The sequence below is a fragment of the Arvicola amphibius genome, chromosome X (assembly GCF_903992535.2).
Source record: "Arvicola amphibius chromosome X, mArvAmp1.2, whole genome shotgun sequence".
NCBI classification, from domain to species: Eukaryota; Metazoa; Chordata; class Mammalia; order Rodentia; family Cricetidae; genus Arvicola; species Arvicola amphibius.
The window spans coordinates 12,958,545-12,985,666 of NC_052065.1; the positions used below are offsets into that span (position 1 = coordinate 12,958,545).

At 40.0% G+C, this 27,122-nt stretch overlaps 1 protein-coding gene and 1 pseudogene across 1 annotated transcript in view; one reads left to right on the forward strand and one right to left on the reverse strand.

Moving 5' to 3' along the window:
* Positions 1–27,122, reverse strand: part of Frmpd4 (FERM and PDZ domain containing 4) — a 242,977-nt gene that overhangs the window by 150,596 nt on the left and 65,259 nt on the right. The window lies entirely within an intron of this gene.
* On the forward strand, positions 12,730–13,606 carry LOC119804864 (annotated as a pseudogene).

The following is a 27,122-nucleotide window of genomic DNA, read 5'->3' on the forward strand; positions in this document are numbered from 1 at the left end:
AGTAAATAAGTTATAAGTTATATATATATATATATATATATATATATATATATATGTGTGTGTGTGTGTGTGTGTGTGTGTGTTATATTCCACATATGATGTTAAATGTTTGATATAGAACAACTAAGTTATGAAACAACTAGAAAAATTATCTATGCCTAGGCCTATAGACTTGGGGTAGAAAGGGTTTATCAAGAATAATCTAGAACTCAGAAGCCAGAAAGGAAAAGCCACATATGATTGACCTAGTAACAATTTTAAATAGCAAAACTGTAACATAGTTCTAAGACAACAATCAGTAATGGATCAACAATCAAGATCTTGTGAAATTCATACAAAAGAATGCAATATAATAAAAAAACCCACATGCCTAAGGATGATAAAAGGAACAGAGAGGAAAATAATACAAGTGGCCAATAGCATTCTGAGAGACACTCATTGTCTATACATGTAAAGTAAGAATATTGATATGTAACTTCCTCACCCCCCAGAAGTAGACGTAAAAGTTGATGCCACTTGTGTTTAAAGAGCCATAGGCAGCTTTAACAATTTAAATGTCTATGTAACACTGTAAGATGTTTATTAGTGATGAAATATGTATACGCCTACATGCACACACACACACACAGACACACCAGAGGAGTCATTCTAGAAATTAAACACTTAATTTCACACTAAATTCACTACGAAGCTTGAAGGAAAAGACTAAAAATCTTCCAAGAAGTCAAGCCAAAAAGAAAAGTGTGTGAATATGAGAGAAGGAAGCAAAATGAGACAATTATTTTAAAAGATACACAGTCCATAAGAAGTCCTAAAATAGAAAGAAAAAAATAAGCAATAGAGGAAAGATCTGTTTTCAAATCACTCTAAAATGTCTGAGCTGAATGACCTGAGAATCCACACTGAGAGCCCTGAGACCGACAACAAAAACACCTTCACACCTGGATGCCTCCAAGGAACTTTTAATTCTCCATGGATAAAGAAATTATCTCCAAAGGTATAGATAGAAAAGGATAAAGAAATTATATATATGATATATATATATATATATATATATATATATATATATATATGATACATCATCAAGATCATCAAGGACAAAGAAGAGAGAATCCCAGCATTATATGACTACAGGCCCCAGATGTCCAAATATAGTACAGCTTGCCCAGAAGCTGCTAGGAAGACAGATGAAGAGGTTAATACCTGTAATCACAGCATCCCAGAGGCTGAGTTGGGAAAGACTGAGTTTGAGGCCAGCTTAGACTACATGGCATAAACATTGTCTCAAGAGCTTAAAAAAGAAAGCATGCAAGCAAAAAAAAAAAAAAGCCCACAACTTTTACAGGGCATCCATTTTTAACCTATAATTCTATGTGAAGTAAATGCAGAATAGACATTGCTAGATATATATTGATTTGGAAGGCTTATTCCTGACACATCTTTTTGAAGTGGGTTATTGAAGGATACACTCTAGAAAAATGAAGAGACCATGGGATCAAGGAAACAAAGGATCTAATGGAGGAGAAAAAAATAGTGTCATTGGATGGCAGTGTTGACCTAGGAAGTCATCAACTCAGCTTAGAGCAGGAAGAATGGAGGACTGTAGGGCATGGGGTAGACGATGCTTCCAGAGATTAGACTCCACACCTGAGAAGGCCAGCACATTTCAGACAGATTTTGTGGAGGGAATGAAAATCAAAGACTATTAGAAAACAAGCAAACAAACCAAAATCCCTTTTACATTAGTGAAAATAAAACCAGCCATCTTAAAGTGCACCACACAACGAATAATGCTTCTTAAGTACGAAAACACTATCCCGTGAGCATTTTAGCAACGTAGAGGTAAGGCACAAAGGACTTGGTGAAATTACAGCATGGGAGCAAATATTTTCAATCTTTGTATTGCTAAAGACAAGATATAGAAAACAATAACCGGGGAAGCAAAGGGTAAGTGTATGCTGTCATTTTACAGAGTAGCATTACTAGAATCAGAATATGTTGTTCTCAAAGAAGTGAGAAAGGAAAAAAAAAAAAACCCACAATCTGTTATTCTAAATTACCCAGTAATTGGCGAGTACAGAAGCACACTGGGGAGGAGTAAGGCCGTCTTTTCCTGACCTCATCGCATGAAAAACTGCCAACACTTGAACAAACAAAGGCAAGGGGATGAGAGAAAAGCATATGGATATAATTCATGAAAGTTGTACGTGACACAGGGATCTTCAGAGAAGAAGAGCCTGAAGACTCAAGGAGAGCGTTCTATTTCCATGCTCATGTTGGAGGAAGTAATGGACTGCCATGTAGACATGTAAGTACATAAAAGCTTCAGACCAAATGATGATGGAGCACCTGGGAAAACTGAGCAGCTTACTCAGCAGACTCCTTTTGACGTCTGCATAGCATTCCTCTCTCTGTGGCATGGGACATCACTTCTCTGGAATGAGGGTCTCCACGAGAAATTTGAAAAGTTACATTCCACGTAGAATTTTACACAAAATCAAAATCGCCTCCAAACATGAACACTTGGCAACTTGGCACTATTCAATGGTTAATTTACTGGTTTGTTTTGGGGTACTATTGCTGGTTGCTTGATTGATTGCAGTGTAAAATTTTTTCTATGTTATTTGAATATCATGAACTATGTACATATTTGACTTTTAATTCATCTTTCATATATTACCATTTTATTTTATATTTAAAATACTTACAAAGAAGATGGAAAAAATGAAAGTCATTATATATATGTACACACACACACACAAACACACACACACACGTTTTGCAAGAAAACAGAAAATATATGAGCCTGGCATGGTGGTCCACACCTTTAATAATAGCACCTGTGGGTCTCACTATGCACCTCTGGCTAACCTGGAATTCATTATGTAGACCTGCCTAGCCTCAAATTCATAGAGGTTCCCCTGCCTCTGCCTCCAAAATGATGGCATTAAAAGTCTGTACCAAGCTCGTGTATTTTCTATTTCATTCCCACTCTTGTCTCTTTACATCTCTTTTTGCTGCTTTTATTCTAGTTTTCTGGCATCTACTCACATTCGTTCCCTCATAACTACACACATATATGCATCAGAAGTTCATATCTATATAAGAGGAAGTGAGGAAGAGAGGGAAGGAGGGAGGAATGAAGGGAGGAGAATGAAAATGTGGCATTTTGTCATTTGATCCATGTAGTATTTTCCAGTTCCATCTATTTTCATGTTTCATAATTTCATTCTTTCTATACAACTGAAAAAAATTCCACTGTGCTATATATACCACATTTTCTTTTTCTTTCTTTCTTTCTTTCTTTCTTTTTTTTTTTTTTTTTTGGTTTTTCGAGACAGGGTTTCTCTGCAGCTTTTTTAGAGCCTGTCCTGGAGCTAGCTCTTGTAGACCAGGCTGGTCTCGAACTCACAGAGATCCGCCTGCCTCTGCCTCCCGAGTGCTGGGATTAAAGGCGTGCGCCACCACCGCCCGGCTATATACCACATTTTCATTATCCATTCATCTGTTGATGCGCTCCTAGGCTGAATCCATTTCCTTGGTTTGTGAATAGAGTAGCAATAAACATGAACACATAGGAATCTCTGTGGTAGGAAACAGAGTCCATTAGGTCTATATGCCCAGCAGTAGTAGTGCTGGGTCATGGAATACTTGTAATTTGAAAGTGGAAGTGGGGATAGATGGGTATAATCGTAGATGGATGGATGAATGGATAGATGGACGGATGGATAGGCAGATAGCTGGGAGGGGCTTTGAGGAAGGTCAATTCCAACTAAGAATATATGAAAATTTCATAAGAAAATCGGCTACTTAATATTCTAATTGACAATAAAATAAAGTAAAGAGCACTAAGTATATTTTAGCCCCATGTTGTACACCGGCAGATGACATGATGTGTACTAATGGTTGTGTGTTTGTTGCCCAAGTAGGAGAGCTAGTGACCATGAAGATTGCTCAGGTTAGGGAGACTGGGACTGTTTTCAGTTGACTACAGTCCAGCTGGATAATCAAAGGAGGCTGTGCTTTGCAAAGGTTCCATGGAGAAAGTTAAACTTGCCTTTAAGTTTTAGGAATATGATTATTGGTACAACATGATAAATTAGAATTCTCGGATATGGTAGGGAGAATAAAATCCAGAAAACTTAAGCCAACTCTCTTTCCTTATTTGTCTCTGTTTAATCTTTATAAGGAAGGTATTAAGCTGAATAGGCGAGTGAATGTCAATAATCCCAGCACTCAGGAGGCTTAGATCTACCTTTATGGCTTCAAATTTGACCTTGATTCACAACTAGTTAGACAATAGAGAGTGTGCTGAGATCAACCCAATACTAACAACACTAGAAAACTGTCCATTAAGTGTACAGTTTCTAAGTCCACTGCTGGTAATTCAGATTCAGTGAGACTGGCATTCGGATAGAAATATTTCAAATATTCTTTAAAATATGTGTGTACGTATGCATTTTTAAAAATTGCATTACGATATAATAAGTATCCATAATAACAGACTGCAACAACACTTTCATACATGTACATAATATGTGTGGATCATAATCATTCTCTAGTGTATGGTTTCACGTACCTTCCTCAATCCTGCTGATATGATCCCTATTCCCAACAAGAAAATTTCATGACTCATTTTTTTCCTTTTTGGTATTTATAAAGCTGGAATTTCTAGGGCAACAGGAAACTCATATACTTACCCTCAGGAAATCTGGAAACACAGCTCCCGGGTCACTGCACAATTGACCATTGTATGATAAAGCAGGGTGCATTTTAAAATACTGCTGTTTAACCATGCCCCTACATTAAACAACTGAAGCTTCGAAATATATCGATCCTGGGTAAAGTAGTAGGCAGTTTAGCACTAGGATTAAAATGCTTCACATTAATCTGTAGCCACAAGTGCAATTCAGTCAAACTTAGTTCATCTGCAAAATACAATTTAACAATGTTTCATGGGTTGTTACAAAGATGTTCTGCCCCTCATGGATAAATTTTAGATACATTTCAAGTTGGGCAAGTCAACTTTGTCTTATCTAACTAGAAGAAATTGGAAGACTATAAATCAAGATTATGAATCAGTGCTAAAAACACTTGTAAGGCTCATTTGGGGCTTCAGAATTGCACGAAAAACCATGGGTCTTTTTCAACAGGTACGGGAAAGGCCACTCTAAAACTTCTGAAAATATTTTAAGGCAAACGTCTAAACGTAATGCTGATAATTAGCACTTTTCCAAGCTTGTGAAGAGGTGAGCATATTAAAGGCTCCATTTATTGTTCATTTCAAGAAATTGCCTTTTCCCCTGAAATTGGAGAAAAAGGTCCTCAGGATGGCTTGAGCTCTTACAAAATGAATAGCTTGTTTGTATCCCAATGCCAGAGACAAGCTGAGCGCTCATATGCAGCAGCATACTTAGGCATGGGCACACTGTGTTATTTGATTATCAATAGTTTCATGGGATAATTATGCAAAACAGACTTTTGTTCTACTTCAAGTTAAGACCTGAGAAGAAGTATGGATTCAATTGGTGGAAGGAATTAGCTGATGAATTCTTGCTAGGGAGCACTGAACACCATTAATCATCACCCTGAAACGTGAGTAGAGGGCAAAAGGAATTAAGAAGAAAATGTTCAGTAGAAACATCTGGAAATAAATCTTATTCTTCTTTCCTGAAAAGGGCTGTCTTGCAATGTTATCCGATAAGTTTTATTTTACGGGCATTATAAAATCATGCACAATTAAGAAGCAAATTGGGCGTAGAAAGCTCAAAACTCATGTTTCACAGGCATGCATCAGCATACAAAGAATATATGAAAAGTATCTGAAAATAGGGATTCAACAACATTCAAGCCACTGGTTCTCAACCTGTAGATTGCAACCCTTTGGGGGAGGGGTGTCAAACAACCCTTTCTCAGGAGTCCCAGATCAGATATCCTAAATATAACAAAGTTGCATTGCTATTCATAGCAGTAGCAAAACTACAGTTTTGAAGAAGCAATGAAATAATTTTATGGTTTGGGGGTCACTACAATATGGGGAACTGTACTAAATGGTCACAGCATTAGGTTGGTTGAGAAAAACTGGTTTATGTACTTCTCTCTTGCAGGTATGGAATGTTGGGTGTTAGAAGTAATTAAAAAAGTGTTAATCATTTCCACTGTACCTATGTTACATGAAAAGATAAATCCTTTCTCTGTGAGACTATTATTGCTAAACAGAATATAACACCTTCACTATTTAATTTGAGATATATTAAAAACCCTAATATAGTTTACACCTACAAGTAGTTTCTCTCCCCACAGAATTTTCCTTGAATTCCTGAGAATTTGTTGAGAAATGACTAAATAAACAATGGCTTGGTCTTTGGGGAAATACATGAGAGAATCTCCATTTTCTGAATATTCACAGTTTTAGTCTAAAAAAATCAAGTTAGGTAATAGGTCAATTTAAAACTAATTGGAACTTTTTTTAAGGTAGTAAGAATCAAACATATCCAAATATTTGTGTTGCTAAAATAGTACATTATGAAATCAATCTGACATCACTCAGAAAGTAATCCAAGTTATTTCAATTGGTTTCAACCAAATATTTAGAAGATATTGACTTAGAAGCCCTTTAATTTTATAAAAGATGAATAATGAATCTCAAATATCCTTAGATAATTCATAAGAGAATAAATACTGTTGGCAGGATGTGTTAATACTATATTGCTTTCTTTTAAAATGCATGTATATAGAGACCACAGAGGTGGTTTGGTGGGTAGAAGTGCTCACTATACAAGCATGACAACCTGAGTTCAGATTTCTAGGGCCCTTGTTAAATGCTAGATATGGAGGTACACATCTCTAATCCCAGGGTGAAGTGGGAGAAGGCAGCAGGAGAATCACCTGGCAGCTTGTGAGCCAGGTAGCTTATAATATGCAGCACAGAAGCATAAATAAGAGAGGGCCTGCCAAACAGGATGGCTGAGTTGGGGGCGGGATGGAGAGGGAGAGTAAGAAAAGAAATATCTTAATATAGGAAGCCATTATAGGGTTAAGAAGAAACCTGGTGCTAGGGAAAATCCCAGAAATTCACAAGGATGATCACAGTTAAGACTCCTAGCAAAACAAATCAAAACAACTCGGAGAGTCCATCTTATACCTGTAAGGATGGCTAAGATCAAAAACACTGATGATAACTTATGCTGGAGAGGTTGTGGGGTAAAGGGAACACTCCTGAATTGCTGGTGGGAATGCAAGCTGGTACAGCCCCTTTGGGTGTCAGTGTGGTGATTTCTCAGAAAACTAGGAAGCAACCTTCCTCAAGACCCAGTAATACCACTTTTTGGTATATATCAAAGGATGCTCAATCGTGCCACAAGGACATGTGTTCAACTATGTTCATAGCAGCATTGTTTGTCATACCCAGAAACGAAACAACCTAAATGCCCTGGAGTACTACACAGCAGAAAAAATAATGACATCTTGAATTTTGCAGGCAAATGGATGGAGCTAGAAAACCTCATTTTGAGTGAGATAACCTAGAAACAGAAAGACAATTATCACATGTACTCACACTCATAAGTGGTTTTTAAACATGAAACAAAGAAAACCAGCCCACAAATCACAATTCCAGAGAATCTAGACAACAATGAGGACCCTAAGAGAGACATACATAAGTCTAATCTACATGAGAATTAGAAAAAGACAATCTCTCCTGAGTAAATTGGGAGCATGGGAGCATTGGAAGAGGGTTGAAGGGGAGGAGAGAGGCAGGGAGGTGAGCAGAGAAAAATGTAGAGCTCAATAAGAATCAATAAAAAAAGAAGAAAACAAAAGACTCCTAGCAATAGTGAAGAGGGTACTTGAACTGGCCTTGCCCTATAAATCAGATTGGTGACTACCCTGTCATCATAAAACCTTCATCCAGCAACTGATGGAAGCAAATGCAGAGATCCACAGCTAAGCACTGGGCCAAGCTTCTTGAGTCCAGTTGAAGAGAGGGAGGAGGGATCATGATATGGAATGTCCTTCTGTATATGTGTTGCTTTCTTGGTTGTTGAATAAAGCTGTTTTGGCCAATGACTTAGCGGAGTGAAGCAAGGTGGGAAATCCAAACAGAGATAGAGAGAAAGTGGGCAGAGTCGGGGAGACACCATGTAACTGCCAAAGGAGAAGGACATGCTGGAACATTAGGAACTTTACCAGTAGGCCATAGCCTTGTGGTGATACACAGATTGAAAGAAATGGGTTAATTTAAGATGTAATACCTAGCAGGAAATATTCCTGGGCTGTTGACCAAATAATTTTGTAATTAACATAGTTTCTTTGTTATGATTTTGGTCTGGGCAGCCAGAAAATGAACAAGCACTCTTCTACTACAAAATGGTGCTCTAACATGGGGAAAATACATCCACATAAAAAAATGAAGAAGCTTGGGAAGGAATTCTAGATACAAAAGAACAGAGTTAAGCACAGCTTTTTGGTAGTCACATTTATTTTTAGATAGACTCTGTTTGATGGTAGCAAGCAGAGGCACAGCTCTTTAAGAGAAGTCTTCCTGACTCAGTGCTAGCAGCAAAAATTACATGGTTTCTCTAAGATCTGACTTCCTGGTTTGTGCTGGCAGCAAGAACTGGCTCTTTTGGGAGATCCTGCAATTAAATGGGGTTTGTGAGCAGTGCTACTAGTTCCTTACTGGTGACATAGACCCACTGCAACCTTGGAGCTGAGATGGTGAGTATGGCTCGAAGAGGTGGTGAACATACATCTGCCATGCTGGACAAGGCAGAGCCAACAGAGAGGGTCACAGAGCTGGTCCTATCTATGCCTGCTATCATATAAAAAGAAAGACGCTTTAGGTCAGAAAATGATTACAGATATGTCTTAAAGACAGATTCAGACAAAAAAAAATTTCTGAATGGGTCACAGTATGTTTTAAAAATATATAGGCTTGGGAGAGAGAGGAAAAATAGTATAGACAGTTATGAAAAGAAGCAAATAGTTTTAAAAAATAAAACAAAGTCTTTAAAGAGACAGTCAAAGTAATATAAAGAAGTACAGGCAGACATGGATTAAAGGAGTAAAAGTAATTTTAAAAAGTCATGCAAAGATGAAAAATACACAGAGAGTCTATTCGGTATATTATTGTTTTCTTTGAATGTTTTGACTACAGAGAGACATTTTCTTCTGGGGGCTGCTAAGTTAAATCAACATATATATTTTAAAAGTATCTTGGCTTCAGTGGACGGGCTCTGTGGGAGCCTTCTCAGCTTGGTCGATCACCTTCCTGGACCTGGGGGGAGTTGGGAGGACCTTGGTCTTAGCATAGAGTGGGGAACCCTGATGGCTCCTTGGCCTTGAGAGGGAGGGAGGGGAGGTATGGGTGGAGGGGAGGGGAGGGAAGGGGGAGAAGAAGGGAAGGGAAGGGGGAGGAGGAGGGGAGGGAGGGGGGAGGAGGAGGGAAGGAGATGGAAATTTTTAAATATATAAAAAAATAAACCATGAGGAAAAAAAATTTGAGTGTAAACATATAATACTTTGGAAAAGATGTTCTGTTTTTGTTTCCACAGAGGGTGAGAACCTGTGGGTTCCATTCAGGCTAATGTGGTATGATGGAACAAGACCCCTTGAAAGGTCTCTGTGAACCCTAAAAATACTTCACCCAACAAACAGCAGGAAGAAGTTTGGAGAAAACTATGTTTAAATTTCCAAAATGATTGTTTATTAATGTTTGTTTTTATTTAAAGAGGGATATGATATAGAAATGAATACATTGGTATGGACTTTTGTCTATTGATACAAATTTAAGTTCAATTTGTAACACTCTGTATATATATTTCTCCTCCTGTTAAAGGTATTATGTTTTTGCAGCTTATTTAAAAATGTAATGTACAATTAAAATTACAGATTAATATATAGTCATTTAAAATATTCAAACTTGTAGTCATGTTAGTTAGATTTTCTAAATGTACAGAGATACATTTCAAACAATAGGTATTCTTTAACCCTTTCAAATACCTACAGAATATGGCATTTAAACTGTTTTAGAAACTTAGACTTTTCTAAACAGTGAGACATATCTGCTTCTAATAGCATCACTTACTTTAGAGAGGTTGTTGGAAATTTAAGAACCTCATTATGGAATTTGCCTTCAATGTACCAAAGGTAGCCATTTGGGCAAGAAACTGCTCTTGCCTGGACTGCTTGATGATATGCTGTATGAACTTGAAGGACCCACAAAAGTGACTGCTAAACATTCCTAAAGATGGAATGGTCCTTCAGAGTTCCTGCTTCACAGAAGAAACTGCCAGACATTCTGCAGGATACAGAAGAAAATGACTGACAAACTGCCAAGATAGGCAAAATAGCCTTTCAGATTTTCTGCTTCATGAAAAAGTTTGTCAGATACTATGGGCCTATAGGCTAAAGATGGATGTCCCAGTATTACAGAAGAACTTTGAGTGACTCTCCAGGCAGTGAGATGTCTCTCTCAAATTTAGAGCTTTGGAAGTTGCTTATAATGCACTTTGTGATTACTTGGATAATATTATAACCTTCTGGGGTCTTTGATGAAAATGAAGACAAGTGGCTATATTTATAGTTTTCATTAGTTATAATAAAAGATAAATTAAATATAAAACTTTAGACTCACAAAAATATTGTAACTATATTTCTTGATAACTGTCTTATATATGTAATTTTACTATGTTAAAGTTAAAGTCTTTCTTTTTAATTAGACAAGAAAGGGTAGGTGATGTGAGATATCCTTCTGTATATGTGTCGCTTTATTGGTTGATGAATAAATCTATTTGGCCAATGACTTAGCAGAGTGAAGCCAGGCAGAAAATCTGAACAAAGATAAAAAGAAAGAGTGGGTAGAGTCAGAGAGACACCATGTAGCTGCTTTAGGAGGATACACTGGAACCATAGGAACCTTACCAGTAAGCCATAGCCTCATGGCAATACACAGATTGATGGAAATTGGTTAATTTAAGATGTAAGAGCTAGCTAGGAATACACTAGAGTCATTGGCCAAAGAGTGTTGTAATTAATATAGATTCTGTATAATTATTTGGGTCTGGGCAGCCGGCAAAGGAACAAACAGTCTCCTAATACAGGATTATGTGAGCAAAGGAGTCAAGACCATGATGAGAAAACCCACAGAAACAGTTGATCTTAGTTTGAGGGAGCTCACTGACTCTGGACTGATAGCTGGGGAATTTGCATAGAACCAAAATAGACCCTCTGAGTGTGGGTGACAGTTCTATGGCTTGGGTAGTCTGTGGATCCACTGACAGTGGGACCAGAATTTATCCCCAGTGTAAGAACTGGCTTTTCAGAGCCCATTTCCTTTGGAGGGATACCTTGTTCAGCCTGGATACAATGGATATTGCGGGGGTGGGGGGGCTTGGTCTTGCTTCAACTTGATATGCAAGACTTTGTTAACTCCCCATGGGAGGCCTTATACCTTCTGAGGAGTGAATGGGTTGGTTGGGTGGGGGAGAGGTAGGGAAGGGGAGCAGAAGGAGGGGAGGGTGGAGAAACTGTGGTTGGTATGTAAAACGAAAAAAAAAAACTTTTAAATAAAATATTTTTAAAAGTGTGGGAGGCAAGATCTAGCTCCCAGACTTATCTTCTGACCTCCAAGTACATGTATGTATATGTATAAACACAACATACATATGCACATTTGAAAGAGGCAGAAAACAATTAAATTAAAAAGCGTTTGAGACATACTGCTAAACCACTGTTATTTTGAGTAAATTGACACTCGCTGTGGAGTGGGCTATTTCATTGCAAAATGAATACAGTGAATTGGAAATTTATGGGCTTGTATGCACTGCAGAAGATCATCTGGATTGCTCTTAGTGGGAAAGAAAACTAAGTGAAAAGTGAGGATTGCTGGGAAAGCTTGTGTTATCTGTGCCTAGGTTCATTTACCTACTATTTTGTAAATACTTCTTCTTTTTTTTTTTTTTTTGGTTTTTCGAGACAGGGTTTCTCTGCAGCTTTAGAGCCTGTCCTGGAGCTAGCTCTTGTAGACCAGGCTGGTCTCGAACTCACAGAGATCCGCCTGCCTCTGCCTCCCGAGTGCTGGGATTAAAGGCGTGTGCCACCACCACCCGGCTTGTAAATACTTCTTAGATCTTTGTCAGTGATGTTATCACTATTGATTTATGTAGTGAGCAGAAAAATGCTTTGGTTTTCTCCCTCCTTTCCTTCTTCCCTTCCTTTCTATTTTTCTTTTACTCTTTTTTTTCTGTTTGTGTGATCAGGGGATTGAAACCAGGATCTCCTGTATGCTGTATATGTGTTTTACCACTGTGATAAAGACCCAGCTCTCTTTTAACCGTCTTTCCCTTTTGCAACACGCTGTAGCCCAAGGAAGCCTCCATCTTACAAGCCTCTTGCCTCAGTCTTCCATGGAGTTGGAACATCAGTCCTGTGCCACCAGAATGGAGTACTGGTTTTCACTTTAGATATTCACAGGCAGAGACTATATCCATTTGCCATTAATAGCACTGTGGGTTGTGCTGGTACAGGTCACTCAGGACACTCGTTTTACATTCCCTGAAGGAGAAACATCCTGGGACCTGGTACTTTGTGCTTCATGAAGATTCTTCTATCATCTGAACTACCTAAGTCTTTTACCCTCCACTGAACTTAAATATATCATCATTTAATAAACCAACTAAGAACTTCTTTTTAAAAACATTAACCGCTTCTTCTTCTGGAAAACACCAAATGGCAGATGACGCCGGTGAAGCCGGAGGGCCCAGAAGACCCAAGGGCCCAGGATTAGAAGGCCATGGCCTCTTCCGCAAAGGATTCCACAGCAGTCTTAGCTGTTGTGGTCAAGGCAGTGGCCAAAGCCAAGGTTGTGGGGCTTGCGGAGGTAAAGCTAAAGACAAGGAGTAGATTCCTGTCATCACGCTGGGCTGTCTGGTTAAGGACATGAAAATCAAGTCCCTAGAGGAGATCTACCTGTTCTCCCTGCCCATTAAGGAGTCCGAGATTATTGATTCTTTTTCTGGGAGCATCCCTAAAAGATGAGCTTCTGAAGATCATGCCAGTGCAGAAGCAGACTAGGGCAGGCTAGCGGACCAGGTCCAAGGCTTTTGTCACTATTGGGGACTACAATGGTCATGTCAGTCTAGGTGTTAAGTGCTCCAAGGAGGTAGCCACTGCCATCTGAGGGGCCATCATCTTGGCCAAGCTTTCCGTTGTCCCTGTGCAGAAAGGCTACTGGGGAAACAAGATTGGCAAGCCCCACACTGTTCCATGCAAAGTGACAGGCCATTGTGGTTCTGTGTTGGTGTGCCTTATCCCTGCCTCCAGAGGCACTGGCATAGCCTCCTCTCCTGTACCCAAGAAGCTACTGGTGATGGCCAATATTGATGACTGCTACACATCAGCCAGGGGCTGCACTGCCACCCTGGGCAACTTTGCCAAGGCCACCTTTGATGCCATCTCTAAGACCTACAGCTATCTGATTCCTGACCTCTGGAAAGAGACTGTGTTCACCAAGTCTCCTTATCAGGAATTCACTGAGAATCCTGTGAAAACCCACACCAGAGTCTCTGTTCAGAGGACCCAGGCTCCAGCTGTGGGCACCACATAAGGATTTTTATACAAGAAAAATGAAAGTGAATTAAGTCTGTTAGAAACAAACAACCACAACAACAAAAACCAAAACATTAATTAATCTTGGTGATTCTTCAGTATTTTACTCCTAGATATCTTCTAAGCAGAAGTACAAACAACTATTTTTTTTTTAAAAAAAAAACATATACAAGAACATTGGCAGCAATACAACTCATAAGATCCAAAAGATGGAAACAACCAAATATCCATGTAGATGGATGGATGGATGGATGGATAGATATGCAAAATTTGGTACACATACACATGCAATCATGTTCATACGCCACTCGGGAATAAAAATGAATGAAGTATTGCTGATGAAGTGTAGCTACAATATGAATGGATTTTTACAGTATGGTACTAAGTGAGGGGAGTCAGTTCTGAAAGGCCACCTATTGTGTGAGTTCATGTATATGCAATAGCCAGCAGTACTAAATCTGTAGCAGTTTCATTTGCGGGCATTAAAAGTGACCAGGGGGTATTTAGTGGTGACACATAAAAACATTAGAATACACTAAATGTCACTAATGCTAAGTTTTAAGATACATGTATGATAACACAATTAAAAATAAATTGAAATATCTCCTTTTGAGGAGCCTATCTCCCCTCCATTTCCTACATCTCCCTCCTAAGTTCTATGGGAAAGTTCCTAGGAAATGGAGCAACATTTAAAAGAAATGACAGGTCTTTCAGGAAGTAAAAGCATTTAATTTCCTGAGCCTTTTTTTCACATGACCTTTGCCGAGACAGGGGTTGGAAAGAGGAAGGCAGGGGAAAAATATAAAGAAACCTGAAAGCAATGCACCATTGGGCTCAGTGTGGTGATACCTTCTTTTCATTCTGGTATCTGAGAGGCAGAGGCAGGAGGATCTCTGGGAGTTGGAGACCAGGTTGTTCTACATAGTTAGTTCCAGGATAGCCAGGGCTACATAGAGAGACCCCCGTCTAAAACAAAAGAAGAAAGATGTTAGTGCCACATGTGATGTTAGGGAAAGAGTCTTCTACATTTCAGGCAGGTTTTTGTTGGTTTTTTTGTTTTTGATTTTTTTTGGTTTTTCGAGACAGGCTTTCTCTGTAGCTTTGGAGCCTGTCCTGGAACTAGCTCTTGTAGACCAGGCTGGTCTCGAACTCACAGAGATCCGCCTGCCTCTGCCTCCCGAGTGCTGGGATTAAAGGTGTGCACCACCACCACCCGGCTACCCAAGACTTTTTGGTTTTTCAAGACAGAGTTTCTCTGTGGCTTTAGAGCCTGTCCTGGAACTAGCTCTTGTAGACCAGGCTGGTCTCGAACTCACAGAGATCCGCCTGCCTCTGCCTCCCAAGTGCTGGGATTAAAAGCTTGCGCCACCGCCGCCCGGCTCAGGCAGATTTTTGATGGAATGGACTGTGTATGGTTCCAAGGAAATTCCCTGCTGCTGGGTCAGCTCTCAGATCCCACACTTCTGGGAGTCAAGAAACAAGCAAATGGCGGGGAAAGATAAAGTTGCAAGTTGCGTTTTCAAAAGCTAAGCTAAAAACTGCAGGTCATGGACACAGATCCAGCCTTGCAGGAGGTCACTATCCCTGATGGATGTTGAGATCAGCGATCAAGGAAAACACCACACTGTCTGGGATGTTGCTCAGTTTGTGTTTTCCTAAATATAAAAAGTTGTGGGTTCAAGTCCCAGCACTGCGTAAAACTGGTTATGGGGGTGCTTGCCTGTAATCTCAGACTTCTGGGAGTGGAGGCAGAAGGATCAGTAATTCCATGTGATCCTCGACCAAACAGCAGGCCCATCCTAGGCTTCATGAGACCCTGTCCCAAGCAAATAAGCAAGCAAATAACTGTGTGTTGAAATAATATAAGACACTAACACTGTTGTTCCTTCCAGGCACCACCAGATTCACAATGGGATTGGGTCCATACTTTGGTAAGAGACAGCAAAGAGTAAGTTTTGTGACTAGTTGAAACTCCAAGGTGACTGTGTTGGAATCAGTTTGGTGACAGATGTCCTAACTATTTGGGCATGACTTCTTCTTTGGCTTTTAGTTCTTTTAGCATCTAAGCAAGACTAGTTTGCCACTATTTAATCAATTATCGCCTCTGGCAATACAGAGAGGAATAGGAAAGTCACAGTATACAGTGTGACAAGTTCTGGCTTTGTCACAAACTAGCATCTGGCCTTTAGTTTCTCCTTCCATAATGCAGTGAATATTTCTTGAGTATCTCTAACAGGCAAGACTTTTCTTGAAATACAAAGTTGCATTAATACATTGGCCAACTATTTTGAGAGCCTTTGATGTTCTAGACACTACACACATATTATTCATAATCACCATGACCTAGATTTAGAGATAGTCTCCTTATTATATTATCATTTCCAATTTTTGGAAGACATAGATGGAGTTCAGAGAACAGAATTGAAAGTTCAGTGAGGGCTGATTTGATGTATTTATAATTTAAGGCACCTTAGAATGTATTAAGTTATAGAATCAAAGAATCAGTGCCCTAAGAGGGACCCCAGCCATCAAAATGCAAACCTTTGTAATGAAGCTCCTTTTCCAAGGACAGGAGGAGGGATCAGAACCCAAGAGCAAGAACATAATTAGGAGTCAAAGGAATAAAAGGACCATAGGGTACTGAAGCTTCCGAGCATCTGAAAACCTTCGTGAGGTCTAGTGGAAGGAAGAAAGGCAAGTTCAGCAAAAGAGCAAGTGACGTCCCTCAGAAAAGCAAGATATGGTTGTGGGTACCAGAAGAAGAGAGCGAGAATGAGGCTGAAAGCAGTTCACGTTCTTAGTATAATGTGTCCCTATTTCCAGGGTTCTTTCACCAGGCCCCTCTGTCGTGCATTCTGGAAACCTCACTCCGGACAGCTAGTACTATCAGCCAGAAACAGCTTTGCCTGTGTGCCTAGGCAGCTCAAGGCATTTAGGACAAAGGGAAAGGAACATAGAGATAAACAGGTACTACTTTATTTCAGTCTTTTGTCACTCCAGATGGAGACAACTGGACAGTGTGACCTCCAGTATCTGCTCAGTGCCCCTACAGGGCTGGGCAGTCGTTCCTGTCTATGGAGTTCACATTGTAAATAGTGGCTTCCAGCATTTCATTTCAGTTATCACATCCTTGCTAGATTGCTTCTAGAGGCTTCCATGAGTGTGACTCAGGACCCAAACTAGAGTAGAGTTGGAGTGAATGAGGTATATCCTTCTTTGCTTTCTCCTTTCTGGATGTCCCCCTTTTCATCTGCTACTAGGACTCATCAGGCCAAACTCTGGCCCCTTGGTCCTTAGGCAAAAACAGTATAGGCTCTTTATTTGGAGTTTCAGCCACATGATATGGAGCCAGCTGTGACTTTCATACCTTTAGATTCAAAACCAATGGTAAAGCCAGGGCCATCTTCCTCTCCTGAGTGTGACACGGTTCATTTGCGAGTGCCTGGTGTCAGGTGTTGGAAAGTATCTTTTAACACACCCAGAAGTTAAGTTATTTTATGTACAAACAGCAGGCTGGTAGGTTTTCATGGTCACACTGGAAGTAGATATACATTTTTACTTTTAGACAAATCTGTAATTTGAATGCTTTACGCATCTAACAGCTGTTCTCCTAAGGGAGCAGAGTCTTATTGTCTTTTCCAAAGACATCTAGTCCCTCGTGCCAACATCTCTGCTTCTAACCTCATCTGTCTTTCCTGGAAGCTGTAACAAGAAAGTATTTGGAGTTTTCTTTTGTTTATTGGGACTATCTTTGGGCTGAAATGAAGCATTCATGTAGGAAATCAGATCCAATTTTTCTTTCCAGCAAGAACTTAGAGAAGGCAGCAATTCAATAATTTGCTTTTGCTGCATCCAAAACTGGGTTTTCTCTACAAAGATCCATGAATTCTTAAAAATAAAATATCAAAAGCATTGTTATATAACAATGAAGATACCCACTTAAACAACCATTGCCAGGCTGAACAGAGCATGGCCAGGCTATTTCCTGATTTAGGGTTGCTGAATGTGACTTCTACTGGGTATCCACAAGGATTCGGGATCAAGGTCAGAATGGGGCTGCCCCTGAAGCTGAACTTGTCCAAACAATCCAGTATGAATTTTCTCAGTAGATGGTTTTGAAATGCATCCTGATGAGACCAGTTACTGTCTTATCCAATTAAAAAACCCACGATGTTCTTTGGGGCTACACACAACTCAGTTGCCTTGTAACAAGCCTGAGAAGTCTGAGATAATTGTTGTATTATCATAAAATTGGAAGGGTGGCCTGAAGGTTGTTGAAAAAAGGCAGAAAAGGAAGAATAGATCTGAGCACTTCTATTAGCCTTTTTAAAGAGACAGCACTATCATACTTATCAAAATAGCTCTATTTTTTTACTTATTACTTATGTCAAGTTTTATATGTTAGAGTGAGAATTGGTTCACAGGATTTCTATACTTTGGATGACATATTCTCTATGGCTACTTAATTTACTTCCTTTTGGCTTAATGCTCTTTAAGCAGTTTCTTTCTTCTTACTTTTTCTCTCCTGCCCTCTTCTACTACTTTGACTTTCCTGGCTCTTGGATGAAAGCCCAGAATACACGTTTCCTTAAAAAGCTACTCCCCGTTGTCAATAACACTCAACTGGGGTGTGGCATAGGAATATTGGGAATTGAACCCCAGACAGAGAACATGCTAAGCACATGGCATATCACTTACTGTTCTTTCATCATATATGTGTCCATGTATAACCCTTGCAGACATATGCATATATTTCATAAATTTGCATGCATGAGTCTCTCTCTCTGTGTGTATGTGTATATATGTGTATATGCGTGTGTGTGCACATTATTCTTAATGGGGGACAGTGTTGTCATTCCCTAGATGGGGAATACTAGCTTTAAATGAATCTTGCCCTTTTATAAAGAAAGCACAAATGCTTTTTTATAAATAAAATTCATACTTACAGTATATGTTGCCATTGCTAGCCCAGAAAATAGAAGAGTACCACAAGCCAAAGAACGTGAGCAATTTCTAGAAGCTGGAGAGAACTAGGAAGAATGGTTTCCTATAAATCAGTGGTTCTCAACCTTCCTAATGCTGTAATCCTTTAATATAGCTCCTTGTGTTGTGGTGACCACCAACCATAAAATTATTTTCATTGCTACTTTGTAACTATAATTTTGCTACTGTTATAAGTTGTTATGTAAATACTTTTGGAATAGAGGTTTCCCACAGGGGCCATGATCCACAGGTTGGGAACTATTGCTTTCAGAAAGGAGCTAGTTGGGGCAACAATTTAATTTTAGCCTTGTATGATGTATTTTAGACTTATGACCCCCAGAACCATTAAATAATAAATTGAGATTGTTTCACGTCATTGACTTTAGTTAACTTTTTGCAGTAGCATTGGAGAATGAATACAAAGCAATCTCTTTATACACACCCAACTTGGTATGCATGTCCATGTGGAGTTGGCCTTCTGGTTAAGTATCCGGTAAGGACCTGGGAAGGACCTAAGCAGCATTTGCTGCATGGCTGAAGCCAAACCTTGTGATTTCTGCAAACTAAAACTCTGTATTCACAGCTAAAGAACTTACTTTCCACTCAGAGCCACATTCAAACCTCAGCTAAACGTTCTTTTCTAATAAAAAAATGAAGTTTTAGCTGAAAGTTGGGTGAGCTTTTTTTCTTTTAAAAACAATCTTCTTTTACATACCAAAATCAGTTCTCTCTCCATTCTGTCCTCCCACTCCCTTACCTTCTCCCTACCCCATCCACTCCTCAGAGAGGGTGAGGCTTCCCCCATGGAAAGTCAACAAAGTCTGTTACATCACTTGAGACAGGACCAAGTCCCTACCCCTTGTATCTATGCTGAGCAAGGTATTGCTCAATAGGGAATGGGCTCAAAAAAAAAAAAACTTTCTACTTTCCCCCTACTTTTAGCCAGCACCATCCATGACTTCAAGCTCTACTATAGAGCCATAATAATGAAAACAGCTTGGTATTGGCACAAAAAAAGACAGGTAGGTCAATGGAATTGAACTGAAGACCCTGATATTAATTCATACACCTATGAACACATGATTTTTGACAAAGAAGCTAAAACTATACTGTAGTGATGAGACGAGCAGGCAGGCCTGCTTTTCATCCCACCCGGCTCCCAGCCACCCAGCTCCTGCATGACTAGCTTATGCCCCGAAATACCAACACACAAGCTGTATTCATTTAAACACTGCCTGGCCCATTATATCTAGCTTCTTCTTGGCTAACATCTTGACTAACCCATATTTAATAATCTGTGTAACACCACGAGTGGTGTCTTACCGGGAAAGATTCTAGCATACGTCCATCTTGGGCCGGAGCTTCATGGCGTCTGTCTCAGAGAGGAGAGGAATGATGATTGCCTGAGGCATCTGCCTCACTCCCAGCATCCTGTTCTGTCTACTCCGCCTATCTAAATATGCCCTATCAGGCCAAGCAGTTTTCTTTATTAATTAACCAATGAAACAACAGATAGAGAGATGACACTCCCACATCACTATACAATGGAAAAAAGAACTAGTCTTTTTTGGTTGTTTTTAAAGTGAAACTAAAATAAGAAAATGAGGTTCAAAGCCAACTTCTAATTAATCATAGCAAAGTAGCTTGCTTCCTTTTTGCCTTGCTCTGAACAGCACTCCCATTAATGTGGATACCTGAGAAATGACTGGGTCTTTCTGTCCAGAAGAATTTCTCTGTATACCACAGCACGTCCTCAGCTGCTACAGGCCTGCAGGCTATATCCGTGAAACAAGTATTCTGTCAGTCTATTCCATCACCACAGGACCTGCAGGCGCTCTTTTGTGGCCATTCAAATAAGAAAACCAAATCCTTTGTCGGGGTTGCAGGAGGCTGACTGATAGCGATGGGAAGATAGACTGAACGCTATTGCTCACAAAGGCCTGCTGGGTGGTACCCTGGGTGTCGCAATGAGACTCTTCCTATACCCCCATGGCAACTCCCGGCTACAGATGTCATTAAAACCTCATAAATCATCTTTATCACATCGTGTAGAAACCAAAAAGAAACAGAGATCATTGAATCTGGAGAATTCAACGAGTTTTTAAGTCACTATTCTGTCTGCAGTAAGGAACTGTGTAGGCGTGGGTATTGACTCTGAGGGAAGTTTAATGAGCTATGCCTGTCACTTGGGATGGCCAGAGGTCTTTGAGGGAGCAGGGATGCCTGAACTCTGTGATGGCTGTCACATTAAACATCTGATTCCTGTTAACTTATAAGTTCATGGACCTGTCTTCAGACACCTACTGAATTTGAGCCTCTTGGTGAAAACAAATCATGTCTTACTCATTATCCTTGCACCACACGGAAAGAAAAAGCCTTGTATACAGATGACAGCCATGTTTACTAGTTCCTAGAAACAGAGGGCACTTGGGCTCTCATTAATAGATATGCATTCATTGCAGCCTTATGTTAGGGGCTCTTACTATTTGTTTGCGAATACTGTAACAGAATATCTGTTAGTAGGAAATTTGTGAAGAGCAGGTGTGTGTTTAGTTCTCAGCTCTGCAGTTTGGGAAAATCTAAGATGAAGGGACTAGCATATGCTAAAGTCCCTCTTCCCATGTTACAGCATAGCAGAAAACTCTCACATGGTGAGAGCAAAGGAGAATTTCAGTCCCCGTGTCTTTCCTTATAAAGCTACTAATGTTTTCACAAAGGCCTCACCTTTATGACTTCTAACCCTTATTAGCTTCCAAGGCTCCCATCTCCAAAAATCAACATAAGATTTACTGACGCTTCCACAAATGAGTTAGGGGAGAGGACATTCAAACTAAAGAATGTGGCATTCTGAAAGAAATCACCAGAAGCAAGTGCCTTCCCAAGAGAAGGCCACACTCTTGTATAAGAGAGTAGCCCTTATGCATAAATTGCTATTTTACAAAAACAGTAAGCACAAGGCACATGCAGAAACAAATCGCAAAGGGCTTCTACAATAGGGAGTTGCTGTTTCTAGAGGGTGGTAGTCTCTACCCCATTTTTTAGATGAAGATGGGAAAGGAGATAGTCCAGAAAGGGATGGGAGGCTCTGGCACTTTGGGAGGCCCAAAGCTGGAAAGCTAGGCTAAAGTGGAGGTGCTGGGTTAGAGGAGGAAGAGTGAGCTATTTATACCCAGGACAAGCCAGAGAGTACCTCAGAAGAGAATGAAGGCCTGGGCAAATGCACATGGGGAAATAAGGGATGGGGAAAAGGCATAAGTGTGTACAAGACCTGGAAGCGAAGGAACCTAGAAAAATATGGCAGGATAGGGGTCAGGCTTGATGGCGGGTGGTAAGAAACAGCAAATAAGAGTGAAAGTTCAAAGAATGTTTTCAAGATATTTAATTATTTTTATTACTTGACATTTTCATACATGAATACTGCATTTGCATAATTTACATCACATACTATGCCCCTCTGACTCTTTCCCTTCCTCCAACTTCATCTTTAATTATTATTGTCACACACACATACACACCACACATATACCCACCCACCCACATACACAATAAGTACAGCATGCTGCTGAGTTCTTTTAGTGTTACTTGCGTGTGTGTGTGTGTGTGTGTGTGTGTGTGTGTGAGAAAGTGTTTGTGTGAGAGAGAGAGAGAAGAGAGAGAGAGAAAGTGTGTGTGTGTGTGTGTGTGTATTTAATGCTGACCACTTGGAATGGGATAACCTATTAAAGTATTATGGTGCTCATGCCTGTAGAATACTGATTCTCCCACTTCCAGTGACTCTTAAGCTAACGGTGGAGCTCTATGAGGTTTCCCCCATTAACCTTGGCTTGCCATGGCAATTGGGAGTGTCACTCATTATTCAGGTGACCATGTTGTTGGAATTTCCTGGGTACAGCTCCCTGTGATATATAGATGACACTATCTTGTAAAGGATATCCTGGTCTTCAAGCTCTTCTTTTATCTGCACCCTCTTCCATAATGTCCCCTGAACCTTAGGTGCTGGGGTTGTGGTAGAGATACAATCCACTGATAAATGGCTTTTAACCTGACACAAGGGTTGTGTGTCTTTATCCATTGACTGGCTACAGCCTCACCGTCTTTCATAGTGGGCTAATTTTTTAAAATCCACACAAACAAAATGGGGGGCGATGGTTAGACATTCTTGGCATTTGCATAAACAAAAGGCTTTCCAAGGTAAGGGCAGGGACGGGCATTACTTCCCTCATCACCTGTGGCCTTTGCCATTCAGTCTCTCTTGACACCACACATCCAGAAAATGTCATTGTACACTTACGACAGAGCCAGACTACAGAGAACAAGTAACATCTGAGGATTCTGGGGACAATCGTTTTGCTAGTGGGCCCCTGCATGGGTACTGAGGAAGCCCAGGAGTGCTTTGATTATAATCCGAGAAGCACAGATGCAGTGCGTATCTCCGTACTCCATAGACTCCAGTTAAATAACACCTTACAGATCCTAGCAACTACACACATGGGCTGAATTAAGAGAACAGCTGTCTTACAAAGAACAATTTGACTTGCCTCAGGATGGGTTTTACTTCCTGTAAATGAAGTTAATCTTTGAAATGCTAAGAGGCAAAGATAGGCAGGCTGCCGCAGGCTGGTCAAACCCTTTTATCCTAGTCCTCTGTCTACCTATGAATGAAGTACTTCTTATCCGCCTCACCCATTTTTTTAGGAGAGTTTTCAAAGTAGAAGAGATTTGCTGTTTTTTAAGGTTATTAATCAGTGAACCAAAAATAAAAGTCAAGTTCTCCCTTTCCATCTTTTTAAACGAGTTGAACAAGCAGAATACTATTATGTGGTCAGAGGCAAAGCAACAGCACTTGATCGCTGTCCCCAGTGAACACGCCTTAGTCTGGTTAAGGCTAACTTCAAACGCTTTATTCTGCTCAACCTCAAATATCAGATACCCACAGAAGGGAGACAAACTTTGGACCCATTGTATTTCATGTAGAACATGTAGAAGCAACTCACTGGAAGCTTCAAAGCAGTGCTTTCAAGGAGACAATCATGTCTTTGCAGGCACGTGTGGCATTATCTGGTGGCGATTCAAATTGCTATGAGTAAGCATGGAGGTTCTTCTAGTGGATAGGGAATAGAAACAACCTATAATGCACAGGACAGCCTCATACAATAAATAACAACAACAACAACAACATTTGGCCTCAATTGTCCAGAGGGACAAATTAGAGAAGCTGTATCATAACAAACAAGTTTATACTGAATTAGGACGATGGTTAAGTCAGTAAAGCTCTTGCTGCATAAGCATGAGGACCTGAATTAAAAAATATACAATCCCAGTATTAAGGAAATGAAGAGATCGCTGGGACTTGCTGGCCACTTAGACTTGCCAAATTAGCCAGTGAGTAACAATATCTCAAAGAAAAGCACTTGAGGAATGGCATTTGATATTGTCCACTGACCCCCATATGCACACACATGCATGCACACATGCGTACTTGTGCACAAACACACACACACACACACACACACACACACATACACACACACACACACAGAGAGAGAGAGAGAGAGAGAGAGAGAGAGAGAGAGAGAGAGAGAGAGAGAGAGGAGAGACAGAGACAAAGAGACAGAACATTTTTTAAATGACTTTATCTTGACTTTAAAATAACTATCTCGGAAAGCCCAGCATTTCTTTCTCTGAAGGCAGTATTTGTCATGCATTCTTAATCACTTCTTTACTCATGCATTTTAAGAATTTTTTTGCATGGAAATGTGATTACCTTAAGAAGGTTATTCACTAAAAGCTCTGAGTTTAAAAAAGATAAAAAGAATGACCTAGTAAATTACAAGCATAAGAAAGTGTATTTCTTTTTTCTTGAAAACAGAAGCGCTCTGAGTTTTAACAGTTTATAAAAGAAAATTTAAGTCAAAGAAGATTTCTGTTACTTCTGGAATTCTCAGAGGGTGGGATCCAGCATAATCACTATATAAAAGTGGCATTTGGAGAATATAGTCTCTCTCTTAATTTCCAGTGCTGAGGATAGGACCTAGAGCCTCCTGCACCGTTGGTGAGTTTTTAGCACTCTACCTCCAGCTCGGGATCCTCACTGGAAAACCTTTCCAGGGTTATTTCTTGTCATCAATTTGGAGCAATTATCTTGGTGCGTAGTTTACAAGGCAAATCACATCAGAATCTTGTATGTTAACAGAAAACCCATGACTCTTACTGTTTTTGTTTTGTTAGTTTCTTCAGTTTGGAAATGTACTCCTTTTGTTGGAAAGAAATAAAAAACATTATTATTTTATGGCAATATTCAATACTGACTAAACAGCATGAGCCACTTGGGCAGATCTAGGTTGTGAATATTCTGGGATGAAGAGGTAATAGGTAGGATATTTTCAATCAAGCAAATAACAGTAATTAGGAAAGCCCCTTTTGAAATCTTACAAATCCCCCCAAAATGTTATATTGCTGCAATAAAGACATGATCACTCAGAACTGGATAAATCAAGATTTCACTAGAAGCAGAAAAGAGACGAGGCCAGCCCTCTGTTTGAGTCTTCCAGACAAGTCAGAATATGCCCTGTTCATTGCCAATTATAGAACGGAATTAAAATTTATCATCTACAATTATGGGGCAGAATTACTGTTCTGAGCTGTAATCTCCAATTACTGTGGCAGGGTTAGTCAAGATAAAAAGCCTGAAATGCTTGGCAAGAGTAAGGGGAATTGGGCAAGACAAGAAGAGAGAAATTTCACTCTTTGTTTAACTCTCATGAAACCACACATGTCACGGGCTATATAAACACACAGTTGCAGAAATCATTACTCACAGATCAACTTCATTTATTGTACCAATATTCAACCCCCCCCCCCTTTGCAAAAACTGCTGCCATAGCAATATCTATCTGCAAAGACCACAGCACATTGCACATGTGAGTTATTGTTTTCTTGTGATCGTTAGCTTTCATTGAATTACGTCCTAAGCATGTTTGGCTGGAGAATTAATTGTCCCTTGTGGGAGAAGAGAGGTCAGCAGTTCAATAAGATAATGTCAGGATTAATGTCTGGATAGAGAATCTTGACCCTGATGTTTGGATATATATGTGTGTGTGTGTGTGTGTGTGTGTGTGTGTGTGTGTGTGTGTGTATGTACACACATATATATGTATATATATTAGATAGATAGATAGATAGTTTACAAATCCCTAAAAATAACATTTATTTGCATTTATGGTGTCTTCAGTACTGTTGCATTTTGTCATGAGGTACTAGGACAAAATATGCTGAAAAGTAGCTAAGTTCTCAGGGAGTTGCTGTTGTCTGGTCCAGGGTATTGTAAACCAACTGAACGTTGCATGAATCCACTAGTGGGTAGAGGAAAGGAAAGCAAAGTTACTTAGATGAGTTTGAGGCAGGTCTCTTGGTCAAGTGTTTTCACACTTGGGATAAAAATGTACTAGTCTTAGGCCCCCTGCAAACCTCTTAGTCAATGTTAACCTGTTATCGGCGAGAGTATAAACAGAGTATATAGACAATTGCTGAAGGATATCTAAGTTTCCACATTTTATGGTATATTCTACATTTCAAGTCTTGCTGTTGTTTGAAACAGGGTCTCATGCAACTGCACCTGGCTGCTAATTCTCTATGTGACTGACATTGCCCTTGATCTCCTAATCCTCCTGCCTCTCCTTCCCAAGTGCTAGGATTACAGGCCTGTGTCACTGTACTTCATTTATGTGGTGCTGGAGATGGAAACCAAGGTATCATGCAAGCTACAAACTAAGATCCATCGCTAGCCCCACTTCTGAAGTCTTGGTAAGACTTTTCTGATTTGAGCCTAAGGAGGCTAGAAGAGAAAACAGAACCACAGAACACTAGGAGAGTTAGTAGATTTAGATCAAGAAATGTAATGGAGAAGATTATTTTACAATAATAGAAGGTGGAATTCTCCCTCCATGTTTCTATGTCTCTGTCTCTCTCGGTCTCTGTCTCTCACGCACTTGCGCACGCACGCGTGAGCGTGTGCACGTGCACGTGCGTGCGTGCGTGCGTGCGTGCGTGCGTGCGTGCGTGCGTGCGTGTGTGTGTGTGTGTGTGTGTGTGTGTGTGTAAGCCAGAGGGTGACCTCATGTATCTTAGTGACTTGGAACTTGTCCAGCAGGCAAGGCAGGCTGGCCAGCAATCCCCAAGGATCTGCCTATCTTTGCCTCCCCAGATCTGGGATTATAAACATACACCTCTACCCTTGACTTACTTTTCAATATGAGTGCTGGGTTGAACTCAGGTCCTCAAGCATTTTTCTGCTCAAAATATCTTTCCTGCTCTGAAGTAGGAATTCTTACCTATTTGAGAACACTTAGCCATTCGTGGGTATGACATTAAGATTGATTAAAAGGACAATCATTCAGGGAAAAGCAACAGGGTTTAGACTAAAACAACAAGGATTGTAATTCCATAGTCTGACAGTGGAAAGTTCCTTCACATCTCTGTCAGCATGGCTGTAAAGTAATGGACCTATGATCAGCTAAGTCCCAACACAAAGT